Raw genomic sequence first — 15571 nt, 5'->3', positions numbered from 1 at the left:
TGGATTACGCCCCCTCGGTGGCACCGCTCTGAAATATGGATCAGAAAGCAGGAAAGGCCAGCGGCCGGTGGGGGGCATAGCAGCTCGGGGGGGGGGCGGCAGGGGGGTGTCACTCCAACTCATCTTTGACGTTCAAGGGCCTCCAATAGCGGGGGTGGAGAGGAAAATAGGGAAAGGTGGGGGGTCTTAGAGCTGTCAAGCATAAAAGCTGTGGCTCCTACTCAAATGCGTGGCTCATGATTGGGGGGGGGGGCTGGATGTGTCCCCGCCCAACCCCGAGGGCCCCATGCCGCCACTCTTACATGACCAAAACCGAAATGAGTTTACCACGAGTTGGCTTGAGCATCTGGCTCGGATGCCTCCAAATTAGGGAGGTGAAAAGAGGCCCCAAAGGATGAACTAGAACACGATGGAGAGACTGGACAGTTTGACCCCTGGCTGGCTTGGGAATGCCTCGGGATCAGCCCGGAAGAGCTGGACGAAGTGGCGAGGGAAAGAGTAGCCTGAGCTTCCCTGCTTAGGCTGCTTCGACCGTGATACAATCTTGGACAAGTGAAAGAAAATCGATGGATGATATCAGAAGGCTGCGTTTAGGTGCAAAAAATGGCAGACAACAACACTACAAAAATTGATACATTATACAACTTCGCCCAAACGTCAAGCGCCATCGGACCGTTTTGGAGCTGAGGGCTACCAGTCTGGTACACACTTCTGAAATAAGAAATGTGCTCAAATGACCTTTAACTCATTTGCTCCCCAAAAACGTAAAAATACGTTCTATTTTAAATGTTTTAAGTGTCCCAAATATGTAATTATACGTTTTTTTTAAATTATTATTTTATGCTAGAGCATACAGAAGGCTTTGATGCAGCCTCTCAACTGCAGAGAACGGTTGAAGAATTGGTAGTTATTACACAAACGGCCAGCAGGTGGCAGCAGAGTGAAAGAGATGAACCAGAGCCATGTTGAAAAAAAATCTCTTACTCACACTTCTAAATAGATTTGTGAATAATGATGAAACTTAGCTATATTCTAATGCTAATTGCTGCAAAACGGAAACAGATAGAAAAATATGTTTTTTCATGATAAAAGAAGAGACTCTAATCTTTCTTTTGGTAGGTTCCATGTTTTTATAGCAACAGAACACAATATTCTGTGGGCCATGCAAAATCAGTGCAAATCCAGTAAAACTGCCGTGAGTGAAGGGGATTGCTTCTGTGAAAATGGCTGGAAGTGAATGAGTTAATAATGGTGTTATTAGAGTCTTACCTATTCAGTCAATATTAGTTCTATGGAAATAGTAAAGAATCAGCTAAACCAAAATAGGCAAAAAAATCAGCCAGCTTTTTTTCTCTTTTTCCGATTTTGGCCCTCTGTTGTATAATTAAACAAATACCAAAGGAAAAAATATTGTAAAAGAGTCAATTTTTTTTTGCCAGTAGTTAATACATTTATTTTTGTATGTGTTATAGGAGCAAATAAGTTATTTTATTTGCTCAATTCTTTTTATTAAATAATCGTTTTTCAGAATGATCATAATCTGAATATTTGACAAATATAGGAATCAGCATTAGGCTAAACAAAAACAAATCAATATCAGTTAGGATGTAGTTATTATATTTTATAATTAGCAATTAATTAATGTGAAGACATTCATCACGAGACAGATAAATATCTATATGCAGAATTTCATTCATTTTGTTTCTTTGGGCAAGATACTGTACATTCCAGACAAAGGGCTCAGTGGTAGAGAGTGCTCGTCTCCCAACCCAGAGGTTGTGGGTTCGATCCCATGCGCATTGTCACCACGTCGAAGTATCATTGAGCAAGATACTACTAAGATGCTGCGTCATCAGTAGATGAATGAGTAGTCGACTGTAAAGCGCTTTTGAGGCTTATATAAATTAATTACCATTCCTGGGAAATCAAAATGGTCTTTAGTGCGCATCAACTTCAAGTAATGCAGACGTTTGCTACGGCTGCCAGGAAATCATTTCATAGTTTTATGGTAGATCAAAAAAATATATGAACATACAAAATCCATAAAGCTGTAACGACAAAACTGTGTAGTACTTAAATTAAATGTTCCCATCAAAATGTTATTGATGGTACATGTATTTGTAGTAAGGATAAGAGTGTCTATTTAATTATGATAGTACTTCAAGATTGTTTCGACGATGGTCTTTAAAAGTGGATCTCATCTTTCTTTTAAGTTCTACCATCATGTCCATGTCTAATTGTTGATCAAAAACAAGGCAGTGGTTTAATTCTTTAAAAAAAAAAGTACATTACGCATTTATTGTACGTCGCTGTACCGACATGCAGTTTGAGCATCAACTCATTCACTGCCAGCCGAGTAAAAGTCGATCTTTTGACGTCTATAGCCGTCAATGGCAGTGAATGAGTTAACATACGACCGTTTTTTTTTTCTTCAAACGGATACCTGTATGAGTACTTAACTTTCGAGTAGTCACAATGACCAATAACCAAGCACCGATACCACTAGTAATTTTGATACATAAAATATCCCCAAAAATTATTACAGATCATTTTAAAGAAAGACTTATATATATGTATTATAATATGGCATTTTGTCATTTCTACTTCCAGATATGTAAAATCGCTAATGCGAGTACCGACACCTTGAAATAAAGCCGGGTATCAGCCCGATACCGATACCTGGTATTTCCAACATATAGTCTAAGAAAAAGAACTGTATTTACACAATGATTCAATTCAAATGTATTGCAGATAAAGTTGAAATAAAAATTGCACTTAATTTATTGCTATGACAAAATTGTGGCTTGAAAAACATGACGGCTGATTTTTGAGTGCGGTCATTTCTACATTTAAAATTCACCATTTTGGCAAAAATAACGGCTAACCTATATTTCCTCAATGTAACATTTAAATAATACGCAGAGCGTCCATGAGTCCAAACGAAAGCCAAACACGACTTTGTGTAAAAGAGGTCGGCATTTATGTCGGTCTTATAGATTCCGGTCAATCCGTGCACAATGAGAAAGATTGGGTCAGAACGCGGGTGCTAATAAACAGCACAGTCGCTGTGGAGAGCGACAGAGAGACGCTGCAGCGAGAGCTGTCATTGATGTTCCAACAACGTGGAAGGCAGCCAGACACTTGAGGCCATTTTCACTTCCTCTGCCAAATCTGACAGACTGCCATCGGCACCGCTGAGGAGAATATTAGCCGCTCTCTCTCTCTCTCATTCGCGCCTCCCTTTTTCTCTCCCGGCGCTTCGTACCAGCCAGCTCGAGCGACTGTCCTTTCCAAGAACCCAAACAATATGTTATTCTTTCAAACTTGGATATCAGTGAGCGGTTGCATGATGGCGCTGAAAATGACATCAAAAGGGCCTTTTCATCGCTTACGCCGCATGTCCAAAAACACGCGCTATTATGAAAGGAGGCGCCATTTACCAAAAAAAAAAAAAAAAAGAAACGAAAAGTGAGCAGATCCAACATTTGATGAGCATTTCCTGGCTGGAGCTGCTAGAAACTTCCTCAAGTTGACACTACACGCCGCCTGTTTGTGGTCCAACCTGCGGCCAAACTTTTCAGAACTGGTGCATGCCGGGAAGAACTCGCGAAGCGAGGGGACGATCTCTGAGGAGTTTTTTTTTTGGGTGGGGGGCTTGTGCGAGCCCCTCAAACTCTCAGTGTGAATAAAGTCTTCATTGGCGCTTTAGTATTCCTATATAGGCTCTTTGGTGAATTCTAATCCCTATTAAAGAGGCAGATTATAGGAGGGATTTGTCTTTGATTCTCCTGTCCCACTGCTCTTTTCTGTCAGCGTCTCCCTCTCGCTCTCGTTTCCCTTTCTCTCGGCGCTGATGGGACGGTCATGGGCACCAACAATGACGGCCTCGCTCTCCCACCCTCAGCCACATGTATGAGGGCCCCCATAGTGGCCTGAATAGATTTGTTAAAGGGCCCCGGTGGTTGGGAGAGGTCCGGGTGCCCTGTGCGGGACGAGCCCTCGCGTGACGCTCGATCCCCCTTTGGAGGCGCGCTCGGCATGGGAGCGAGCTCCCCGGTACGCCCCTCGGCACTTTTCCTCTCTTCTCCGCCGAGGAGATAATCAGGCTTATGTAAAGACGACGTGCTCTTTTGACAGTCGTCAGCTCATCTGTGATCCAATCAAGCCCAAATCCGCCATTGTTGGCCCCTCAAAGTGTCTCAAATCCGCTTGTGCAGGAGAGAGGGGCTGCCTTCTTTATCCTGCCAATCACTCCTGACATTCCTGCCACTGTTGCCATGGCCTGGGGTCGGAGGTCGTGAAAACAGAGAGCATGAGCTGACTCTGGGAGAATGGCGCGGGGGTAAAAGGAGGGACTCCCGGCGCAATGGTCTCATTGGTCAGCCAACCCAGGGGGTAAATGTAGACAAGTTAGGGCTGTATAGCCCCCGCTGTGAGGGCCAGCCCCGCAGAAAGGCACGGGCGGGGGGAGGAGGGGGGGGGGTTGAATGACTGCGGGATGAGGAGCCAGAAACGAGTGAAAACGGGGGTTGGGAGGGACTCATGTGTTTGATTGCCAAATAGGTTTTTACAGAGGTTGACCTCCAGGGGTCAGGAGAAGAAAAGACGAACAATGTCAAAAGCTTCTGGATAGAGAGATAATAAAAAAAATAGCAGTTAATATAGTGGCTATAGTGTTTTCACACTAATACTCCTGAGTAGTCGCTGGTACGGGTACCCAAAGGAAAAAAATGTAGCTAGCCTCCGGTGATGGTTACGGCTCGTGTCGTGTTGCTAGTTTTTGCTAGCTTCTCCTGCTAGCCACTCCAATGAGTGCTTGCTCGCCCGCTCATGCTAGCTCCTGCTATGCTGGCTCGCTCACTCCAAATAATGATTGGTAGTAATTGGTGGTAGGCTTGCGAAGAGTGGTCTGTCTGAGGCATCTGGCTTCAAAATCGTTGCATTCTATTAGTTCACCACGAGATGGCATTAAATGATGCACACTGTGCCTTTAAAGACCTATGTATCCCATTATAGCACTTTTCCTTAAAAGGGCATGAAACTAATGGCGATTTTCAATTCTTATCATTTCTATTTCTTGATCGTAAAATGGTCGGTCGCCGTCGTGAGTACCGATACCTTGAAATTAGGGGTGTTCGGTGATTAATTTTTTTTTGATCGTAATTAAATAATCACATGACTTCAATAGTTAACTCACGATTAATCACAAATGATATATCTGTTCTAAATGGGCAATAAAGGCATTTTTTTCAAATGTGCATTTGTTGCCCATTTAGAACAGATATATCAATTATGGGCAATAAATGCACAATAAAAAATATGTTATTGTGCATTTATTGCCCATTTAGAACAGATATATAATTTGTGATTAATTGTGAGTTAACTATTGAGTTTTCATACGCTTGTCAACATAAAAATGGGAGAATTTTTTTTTTTAACTAATAGAAATATGGCTGCATCTTTTAGTCATTGATACAGTAACTTCATAATAATTTGTAAAATTACGTTAAAAAAAAAACGAGGGTGGTGTTGATTTGTGTTGTGGTCATTTTTCTGCCACTAGATGGCATAATTGCATTTGTAAGACGTTGGTGACAGCTCAGTGCATTTTTCTTTTCATAGTAAGAGCTATCTCATCTTTAACATGAAGTAACTTGTGAAATTTTGCACATTTTTCAAATTAGAAAATACAATTTGACCCTTAGTCTCCACAAATATATGCATTATTATAAATAAATAAAAAATACTGCTAAATTTTGATGTGGACGTGTCTGCTGCGGTGTGACTGGAATTCCCCCAGTGTGGGCTTTCCAATTAAGGGGCGGTCGAGTGCCATTAAAGGAATTTTAAATGAACACAATCATTTTGAAACACAATATAAAGTATCGTCTCGATGCAATATCTGGTATTGGTACTCGCATACAAGCAAGTACAATTTTCCAATACAAAACTGCCTACTGAAAAAGCTCCCCGCTTTCCGAGCTGCAATTTCAAATGTAAATGCCTCCCCGACGCAATGAATCCCAACATGTCACTGCAGGATAAGCAGGGCAGCGGGGTTAAATCTGTCAAAATGTCGGCAAAAGAATAATTTCTGTACCCGGTGTATTCATGTGTATACATAAGTGAGCAAATGTTTAGCCTCGACGAGATATCATAGGGAATTTGCGCCATTCACTGTTCCTCCGCGGGGATTAGTGGAATTAAGCGTTTAGCACAAAGGCAAAGTATCACAACTCATGGGTAATTCAACAAGCTCCACAATGCAGCAAAGTTTACAGGCTGATGCTTCTTAGCCTGAGCTTTTTTGTTAGCTTGCAGCTGCGAGTAGCCGATGCCTAATATACAGGGGGAAATACACACAGCAAATACTATGAAAGGGAGGGAGTGATAAGTCTTCTCCGTGGATGTCTATCCGGCATTCAAGGCCGTAATCTGATGCAAGAAGCGCATTGGGAGAAGGGGAGGGTTCGCGCTTTAGTTTTCGGACCGTTGGCTCCTTTCAGCCGGTTGGGAACAATGTTCATCTACCGCATGTATGAAGCAGCATAGTTTTGCGTACTTCTTGGGGAGTCCAGAGTGGGGCTGAGGATTCCTGTTGCATCCCCCCCCCCAGCATATTTGAGAGATGAATTAGAGGGTGGAGACGTTTTAAAAATACAACTGCACCCATATGAATTTTTATTTTTAGTGTTTAGAAAAAAAATGATTGGTAACTGTGCTGAAAAGTTTAAAGGTGAGCCGGAAATAAATCGGGGGAAACATTTTTTTTTTTCTCTCAGAAAACAAGGAGAATTTTCATTTGCACATTCTGAACCAACACAAGATGAAATTACAGTAAGCAGAGCATTTTAAAAACACTTACTTGAGGGCTCATAAATCAGACCTTGACACAGAGTGGAAAGTGGAAGAAAAAGTTTTGCTTCGATAATTGAATTCTTTATTCACCAAATTATTATTATTATTATTATTGTAATAAATATCTTATTTGTCTACAATATTGAAACCAATTTATGAGTAATATTATTAGTGACTATTTTTTCGACACCCTCCCTTCTAACTGCCCACCTCCACTTTTTTATTTTTCAAACTAGCTTTTTAGGCCGTGTCAAATGTCATTTTCAGTATATGCTGTGGGCCGCTGAAAAAGTAATGGCGTGCCGCAAATGGCCCCCGCCCCATAATTTGGATTTGGCCGATCTACAACATCCAAGCTCATCTGCGAACTTGGGCGCTTGCTAATCTTCACTGATGAACAACATGCTGTCAGCAGCTAAATGAACCACAGAGCTCAGCAGAATTGCATAAGACAGTTTTTGTCATGCTTGAAAAACTATAGGAAACGTGAAGAAAAACAAATTGAAGTCATTTTGCAGTTTTTTTTCAGATCATGAGGAGATGACTTAGGCAAAAAAAAATTAGCAAAAAAAAAAAAGACGGAATTATTTTAAGAGAGTGACAAAATGCTATTTTGTTTTGTTTTTCCACAGCGTAATTACACATGAAAGGCACACACCGTCAATCTCTCTCTGCCGCTCAGTTACAGCCATGCACACACACACACACGCGCACACACACCCACACACACATCAGTGTGTGTGTGTGTGTTAGATAGACAGGGGTTAATATACTCCATTAAGCTCTATTAGCCTAAACGACTTGGGCAGATGAATGAGGACTCGCATGACTCTGGATGTGTGTGCGTTTTCGTGCACACGCACAGGAGTCCATGCCAACTGTTTATCTACGAGGCACACACTCGCATACAGGGGCGGGGGTGGGGGGTGGCTGAGTGGTGGTGGGGGGGGTGGATCTGGTTTCCCACTGTCACAGATGCTTACCCGCCTCTCCATTACTGATGTGATTGGAGCGGACGCAGAAAACTAGCCGCCTTGTTCCCACCGGGCCAATCTGAAGCAATGATTGCCCGGTTCCTCTCGCGGGAGAGAGTGCCAGCTCTGCAGAAAGAGGCACTTAATCGACTGCGATCACATCCCAACCCTGTCGGTCGCTTGGGTTCTTACAGCATTTGCTGTGGATTAATACTTTGTGGGGGTAGCCCGCGTTTGATGGCACATGATCAGGCACGGCGCACAGCCCGGGCCCGCGGGAGATGCGGAATCAGGAGATGTGACACTCAGCGGTGTAAAGTGGGAAATGTGACAAACAGATGATCACTGGAGAAGGCAGACGCGCTGTAATCGTCGAGAGATTTTTGTCCCTTTCAAAACTCAACACTGCTGGTGGCCTCCGGCCCTGGGAGGTCCTCTCAGACGTGCGACACGAAATCTCCGAGCACGTCATCCGTGCTTGGAGACAAGTGGGCCCACTGTTTAGCGCTTCACAAAATTAAGCGTGACCTTTTCAACCCCCCCCCACCACCAGTCAATAACAGCCGCAAGTTGAGCCCACTGCTGCCTGAGGCTACACGCACACACAGAGAGAGAGAGAGAGAGACGCAAAGCAATGTTGTGTTATCACAATCTACCACAAGGTGGCACTTGAGCTCCAAGTACAACTACTCATCCAAAGCAGAAAGGCAATGCAATGATGTCAGTAAGTGCCGCCATTCCCCACGCTCATGCTGTATTCCATTCGTTAAGTGAAAGTACACTAAATATATCTTGTCAATATATATGACACAGCACAATGAAGAGTGTTTTTCTGCCAAGTTTCAAAAATCAACAAAAATATCAAGTAAGGCCGCTTAAATTGCCAATTAAATACCATTTCTACGACCAGGAAAAATGGATGCTATTTTCTACCCAACAGGAAGATGTCTTTTCAGGGTGCAAGTATTGCTAGCTGGCTAGCTAACTGCACATTGCAATTACTTAACTGCAGATGACAACAAAATGTCTCAATTAACTTTACGGAGCTTTAAACTCTACAAATTTTTTTTTTCAGAATCTTACCAATAAAATGTCAAGTTAGACTGAAGTGAAGGTTGTTGAGCTTTAAACTCTACAAATTTTTTTTTCAGAATCTTACCAATAAAATGTCAAGTTAGACTGAAGTGAAAGTGAGACTCCAAAACAGGATTTGTGTTCAACCAATTAAAGTCATGTGACCAGATTTGCAAGATTAAAAAACAAATATACAATAAATTCTCACCAGGAACTATTTATAACAACTTTAACCGCTGCAAAGTACAGACGGGAACTCTATACTAATAATAACAACCAGGAGACTGCGTAGTCTCCGTCGAACTATTTCCTGGATGCCAGAAAGATCGAGCACACAGCCGTAGAGCCTTATCTGCTGAATGTGGAAGAAGGTCTAATCTATTCAAAATAGCCTCTACTCTTATACTGTCTTGGCAACCCACCCACTTGGAAAACAACGCTCGAAACTGTCTCAATTAAATGGGATTGTCCACTGGGGGGGGGGGGGGGGTTGTCTGACAACCCTACATTAAAGATGAAATTGAAACTAAAAGAAATACATCAGAGAGAAAATGGTTGAATAGTAACTGAATGTCAAAATGAGCCCAAACAAAAGTTATAATAGCTCATCGGCGGATCATCGAAAGATTCAAGGCGGATTTAAGTGTTTGTTAATGGCTGTATTGGTCCCTGTGGGCCGAGGCTTAAAGGTCTGAATAATGTATGTCCGCTGCAGAAGTAATGAAGTGGAAGTGATGGGGAGGAATACGAGCGTCCTCCCAGGGCTCAACGCAAACGGTACGCACTCTTAAGAGCTGCCTGTAGCCTAAATCTCCCTCTCTCTGCCTCTGTCCGTCTCACTTCTCGTCTTTCTCACACATACGCACACTAACTCGCTGCGCAGCGGCTAAGAGGGTTAGCTTGTCTCTCTTCCCATATGCTACATCATTGATGAGGAAAGCCGGGGCATTTATAGTATCCCGCTCAAGAGTTCAGCAGCTGCACCGCTTCCATGAGGATCCCGTCAGGGAAGAAATGCAGGAAGCGGGTAAATATCGGTGGTCGCAGCGTGTTGGCAGCCTTGTTTTTGTGGACCACATCAGGTCGGCTTTGCTGTTTAACACCTGGAAACTTTAGTCAGTGACCAATGGTGTTGTCTATTCCTTTACAGCACCCGCCCCCTACATGCAGTCTATTCCGAAAACACATCAAATTAAAACGTACCCCCCCCCCCCCCTCCGAGGGCCACATACAGAACATTTTAAGAATACAAGAACCACTTTGATTTTTGTTTTTGTTTTTTTTTAACTTTAATTTATCAAGCACTCCAAAATCAGGTTTAAAAGAAAATATGCTACCTGGATATCTTTCTATAAGGCAAATAATTCAGTTTTTAAAACATCTGTATTTAGTAATTTTTTTTGCGGGGGTGTACCAGTATTCAAGACCCTGTAACTCACCAGAAAATATAAGTCCCAGCAGCCAAATCCCATTTCTACACTCGGAACCAAAAGAGGAGCAATCTGCCATAAGATGACCATTTTTACGTTCATTTGCATATTTTCATATTTAGAAAAGCTCTACTATATATAAAACAAATGTGTTTCGTAGCATTTTTTAGTAAAAGTTGCGGGCCACTTAAAAATGGATTGCGGGCCACAAATGGCCCCCCGGCCATAGTTTGGACACCGATGGTCTAAAGTGTTTCAAATGGCTTGAGGGCAAATCTGGTAAATATATATATATATATATATATATATAATATAAAATAAAAACTAATAAAATGAAAACAAAAATGCTTTTTAAAAAACGAAAATTAACTGAAACTTCATTTTATGTTTCCAAAACTAACTAAAAGCGAAACTGTCCTTCATATTTTAGTCTTCGGTAATTAATTTAATACATGAGCCCTTTGGGGATGATTTGAAATGTGATTGTAAAGTATATTTACTTCGACATTAACCAAAATAAAGACGTTTGAAAGTGTGTCACACAGAAGTGACGTCATCTCGCAGCACCTCGGCGACAAATTTGCCGGTTTGACTTTTGGCCCCAATACCTCGACTCGCCTGCTTTTTCATTTAACTCAGCCGAAATGCAACACTCTGTAAATTTTTTAAAAACTTTTTTTCATTTGGTGGTGTTTATTAAATATTGCACACAAGTAATACACATGAAAAAACAAACAAACCCAAACTAATACTGAAACTAAAACTAAGCATTTTTTAAAAACTACAAATATTATTTTTTTAACTAACAGAACCACCCTGAAAAAGAATTAAAACTAACTAAAAAAGAATTAAAAATAAATAAATAAATAAATAAAAACCTAACTAAAATGACATTTCCAAAACTATAATAACCCTGAGATGAACCTGAATAATTTAATAGAGGAAACTATAGGGAACATTGATTCATGTTTCCAATCCGCTTATTTATTAGCATAGCGTGCTGGAGTGCATTTTTATTTGAGCACTGCTTAGCCACGCAAACAAACCAACCTCACTTTCTCGATCCTGTAAAGCTCGCTAATTTGCGAAGTGCTGTCGTGAAATTGAGGGTAATTATTACAACAACCCACAGGGGGCACCAACAATCCGACAAGTGTTGCTCAGGGCTTCCATGACGGGAAAACTCGATAACAAATTGTTTTTTCCAACACAGAAACAACATCATGTGTTTCGGTCAAGTGACAAAGCCTTCAGGTGTGCTCAAATGTATCCAACCAAATTATTCTCACTCACTTTTGTCCCCCCCCCAAAAAAAAAGAAGACTTTCAATCTTGAGGTCTCCCACAAAGTCAAAAAGAGGTAAAGTGATACAAAACTTCTCTGACAGTTGAAGTATCCAAAAGAGTTACCAGATTTGCCCTCAAGCCATTTGAAACACTTTAGACCAGGGGTGTCCAAACTATGGCCCGGGGGGCCATTTGTGGCCCACAATCCATTTTTAAGTGGCCCGCAACTTATACTAAAAAATTATGCTACGAAACACATTTGTTTTATATATAGTAGAGCTTTTCTAAATATGAAAATATGCAAATGAACGTAAAAATGGTCATCTTATGGCAGATTGCTCCTTTTTCGGTTCTGAGTGTAGAAATGGGATTTGGCTGCTGGGACTGATATTTTCTGGTGAGTTACAGGGTCTTGAATACCGGTACACCCCCGCAAAAAAAAATACTAAATACAGATTTAAAAATTTTTTTTGAATTATTTGCCTTATAGAAAGATATCCAGGTAGCATATTTTCTTTTAAACCTGATTTTGGAGTGCTTGATAAATTAAAGTAAAAAACAAAACAAAAACAAAAATCAAAGTGGCTCTTGTATTCTTAAAATGTTCTGTATGTGGCCCTCGGAGGAAAAAGTTTGGACACCCCTGCTTTAGACTGACCAAAATATAAAATTGACCATATTTGGACATACAAGGTTTTTTCCCTATAATGATGATTTAATGTTGATAGGGGGATGGGGGGGGGGGGGGGGTCTGCTGCAATGGACAGTTAGGACTGCCAAAGAAATACTGTAATACCTCTCAGACCCTCCACATCCGGGTCACAACCTCTTCCAGATCCTTCCATCAGGTAGGCGTTATAAAACTATGCACATGCAAATCAGCAGAGATTCCAAATGCATTTCCTTCTTTCAATCAATTCCCTAAAAATGGACTCACAATTCTATAGCGGAACTATGCACATATTTGCCATATTTGCACATATCAGTGAGACAATCATACAGTAAGTAACGTCATCAAAAATACTGAAGCATAGTGAGCCTTTTGTTAATCAGAGTTTTATAATGATAAAAAAACAACAACTATTAGACATTGCACTGAGTTTTGGAAAACAAAACAGTTGCATCATTTTGGTGTTATCTTGCACACAACGAAACCAAAATCTGCTTCTCCTCATAATGAGACCATCTCTCTCTCCCTTTCTTTGCTCTCCTGGACCACCCACCCACCGAGATTCACTTCCAAGGTACGAAAGCTTAAAAAAATGAGACAAAGGCTCAAAAAGCATCTGCATGTTAAACAGCGATTAAAATTGCATAGATCTCCGACTTGGAGGTGGAAAATATTCAAATGCGGCGCCTTGTGATTGAAGGAACCTGTGATTGGAGTTGTTTGGGCCTCTCCGGCAAACAACACGCACGGTGCCTCGCCGCCGCCCTCCTCTCACATTAACACGCTTCTATCATTAACCCCGTTGTCCCGCGTAATAGCCCGAGCGGGCCGGATGCGCGCAGGGTAAAATAAGAATGCCGTTTTAACCCCGGTCCTTCTCTCTTGTGGAGCATTTTTTTTTTTTTTTTTTTTTTTTTTTTTTTTGAATGAATGATTGATGTGAGGGGGAGCGCGATCAGAAAGATATAATCACGGTCTAACGAACGCAGGGGCTTAAGAAATATATATATGTACTTACTGGAGGAATGCCATAAATATATAAAGACGCTGTATATTAATATAAGAGTAGCTCGTTGAATATTCAAATAGAGCGAAATAAAATGTATGCTTTGAATAGTCTTTGTGTACAAGGAGACGGGGCGACGCGCGACTTTCCCCAAATAAATACAACCCACTCGTGTTCATGGTCACTGGCTAAACAAATTGCTATTGTCTTTGAGTGGCATCTGTTTTTTTTTTGTGCAAAGGCGGGCGACGATAACTTCATTTCCCAGCTTTGAGCACAGATGAGCGTGGAGACAGTTAGTCCGTGTTCGCTATATGAGCACCTTTCACGGGACAAATGGAATGTCAATCAAGAGAAGGTACACAGATGCAGCCTCGCCCCCTCCCCTTCCTCCGGTGGGGCCCAGGATGCTTTCTTGTTGTTCCTGCGTTACTCTGGTTGCACTGGGAATATTTGGGCTTTTACCCTTTCGCATCCCCTCGCTCCGCACTACTTTTCACATTTTTTCCTGCATTCTTTGCCCATTCAATATTTTTGGAGTTTGTTTGAGATGTTCTGCTAGATTAGTGGTTCTGAACCCGGGGTTCGATCAGATCGATCAGGGGTCAAGATACACACCTGATATGCACAACTTGACCATCATTCAATTGATGTAATCCCTTCATACTAACTATGTGGGATAAAAAAAAGAAGAAGAAAGTTTTTGGACAAATATGCGCTCTAAAAACAGCTGGGTCAAAAGTAACCCAATTATGGAACAAAAATGGACCAATCCACTTTTTATTGGTCAATTTGACCCAACTTTCCGGCTTTTTTTTTTATACAAAATGACCCATCCGACCATTATTTACGAGTTGTTTTATACTAAAAGACCCATTTCTTGTAGAGTCCATTTTTGACCCAACTATTTTTTGAGTGCACACACTCTAAAAACAGTTGAGTCAAAAATAACCCAACAATACGTAAAATAACTATAGACCCAAGTAGAAGATCGATCCATTTTTGACCCATAGTTGGGTTATTTTTTAATCCAACTGTTTTTTGAGCGCACACATTCTAAAAACAGTTGGGTCAAGTGCACACAATCTAAAAACAGTTGGGTCAAAAATAACCCAACTATGGGTCAAAATTGCACTAAAAAAACAGTGTGGGTCACAAATAAGTAAACTATGGGTAAAAAAATGGACCGATCCTCTACTTGGGTTAATTTGACCCATCTTTGAGTCAAGAAATTGTTTTTTTAGTGTAAAACAACTCCTAAATATTGGTCAGATCCTTTACTTGGGTCAAAAAAATTGGGTCATTTTGTATAAAACAACACAAAATGTTGGGTCAAATTGACCCATAAAGTGGATTGGTCCATTTTTTTCCACCATAATTGGGTTCCTTTTGACCCAACTGTTTTTAGAGTGTGGAATACGAATTCATTTTACAACAATGGAATGCATGGTGTTCCACAGGGTTCAATTCTGGGGCCTCTGCTGTTTTTCATTCTATACGCTGCCCCTGGGTGGTAGTTTCAAAGTGCTCTCTAAATATAGAGTTGAGTTGAGTGACGGGTCAGCATCTTAACTGCATGATTTGCAATCCTAAATTGAGCAATTAGCAACATTAATATATAAATGTTTCAATAAAGAAGGGTTTTGGTGAATGCACATGGTTGGGGTCCAGTACCTCCAATCAATTTAAGAACCACTGCCCTACAGATGCCGAGTCAGTTTTTGGGCAATTTATATCTGAAATTATGACATAGTGATTGTTACAGCATTGAGTAAAAAGCAGTCAAGTGTGAATTTGCTCTAACGGCTCATAACGTTTAAGGCTGTATTATTAAAAACATGACAAGTCATTCACTTGGTAAATGTGCTTACTCAAGGGAATGCCGGCTGTTTATTCTTTTGATTAATTTGCTTCCATGAGGGACTTGAACACCCCCCCACCCCGCGGTCTTGAATGCCTTAATGACAGGGAGATTTCTCCATGGTGACAAGTTATCTCAACTACAGGGGCAAAACGATTATGCTAATACCAGGTTGTAGTCATCAATCACATTGTGTCAATGTGCTGTCAAGGCGTCACGTTCCCCCTCTCCAGTCCAAAGCAAAGTGTTTATTTTGGAAAAGGGAATTGATGGCTTTCTAATTACGCCCTGGGCTGCAGCCTGCGTGCTTCCGGATTCTTGAATAAGAGCTGAAATAAAGAGAATTAATTAAGCCGGCGTCTTCCTTCCCCAACGTGACGACGCGAAGCCCAGTCCGGAGTGACGTCACAGA

At 41.3% G+C, this 15571-nt stretch overlaps 1 long non-coding RNA gene across 1 annotated transcript in view; it reads right to left on the bottom strand.

Annotated features, from left to right (window-relative positions):
• The window catches only part of LOC147157696 (uncharacterized), an 88141-nt gene that overhangs the window by 65368 nt on the left and 7202 nt on the right, over nucleotides 1-15571 (bottom strand). The gene's annotated exons all lie outside the window — the stretch shown is intronic.

Source organism: Leptonotus elevatus, chromosome 19 (genome assembly GCF_054856555.1).
Source record: "Leptonotus elevatus isolate MCC_2025b chromosome 19, RoL_Lele_1.0, whole genome shotgun sequence".
In the NCBI taxonomy this organism is placed as follows: Eukaryota; Metazoa; Chordata; class Actinopteri; order Syngnathiformes; family Syngnathidae; genus Leptonotus; species Leptonotus elevatus.
Note: the sequence above shows the minus strand (reverse complement) of the source record. Positions and strands in the feature narration are given on the sequence as shown.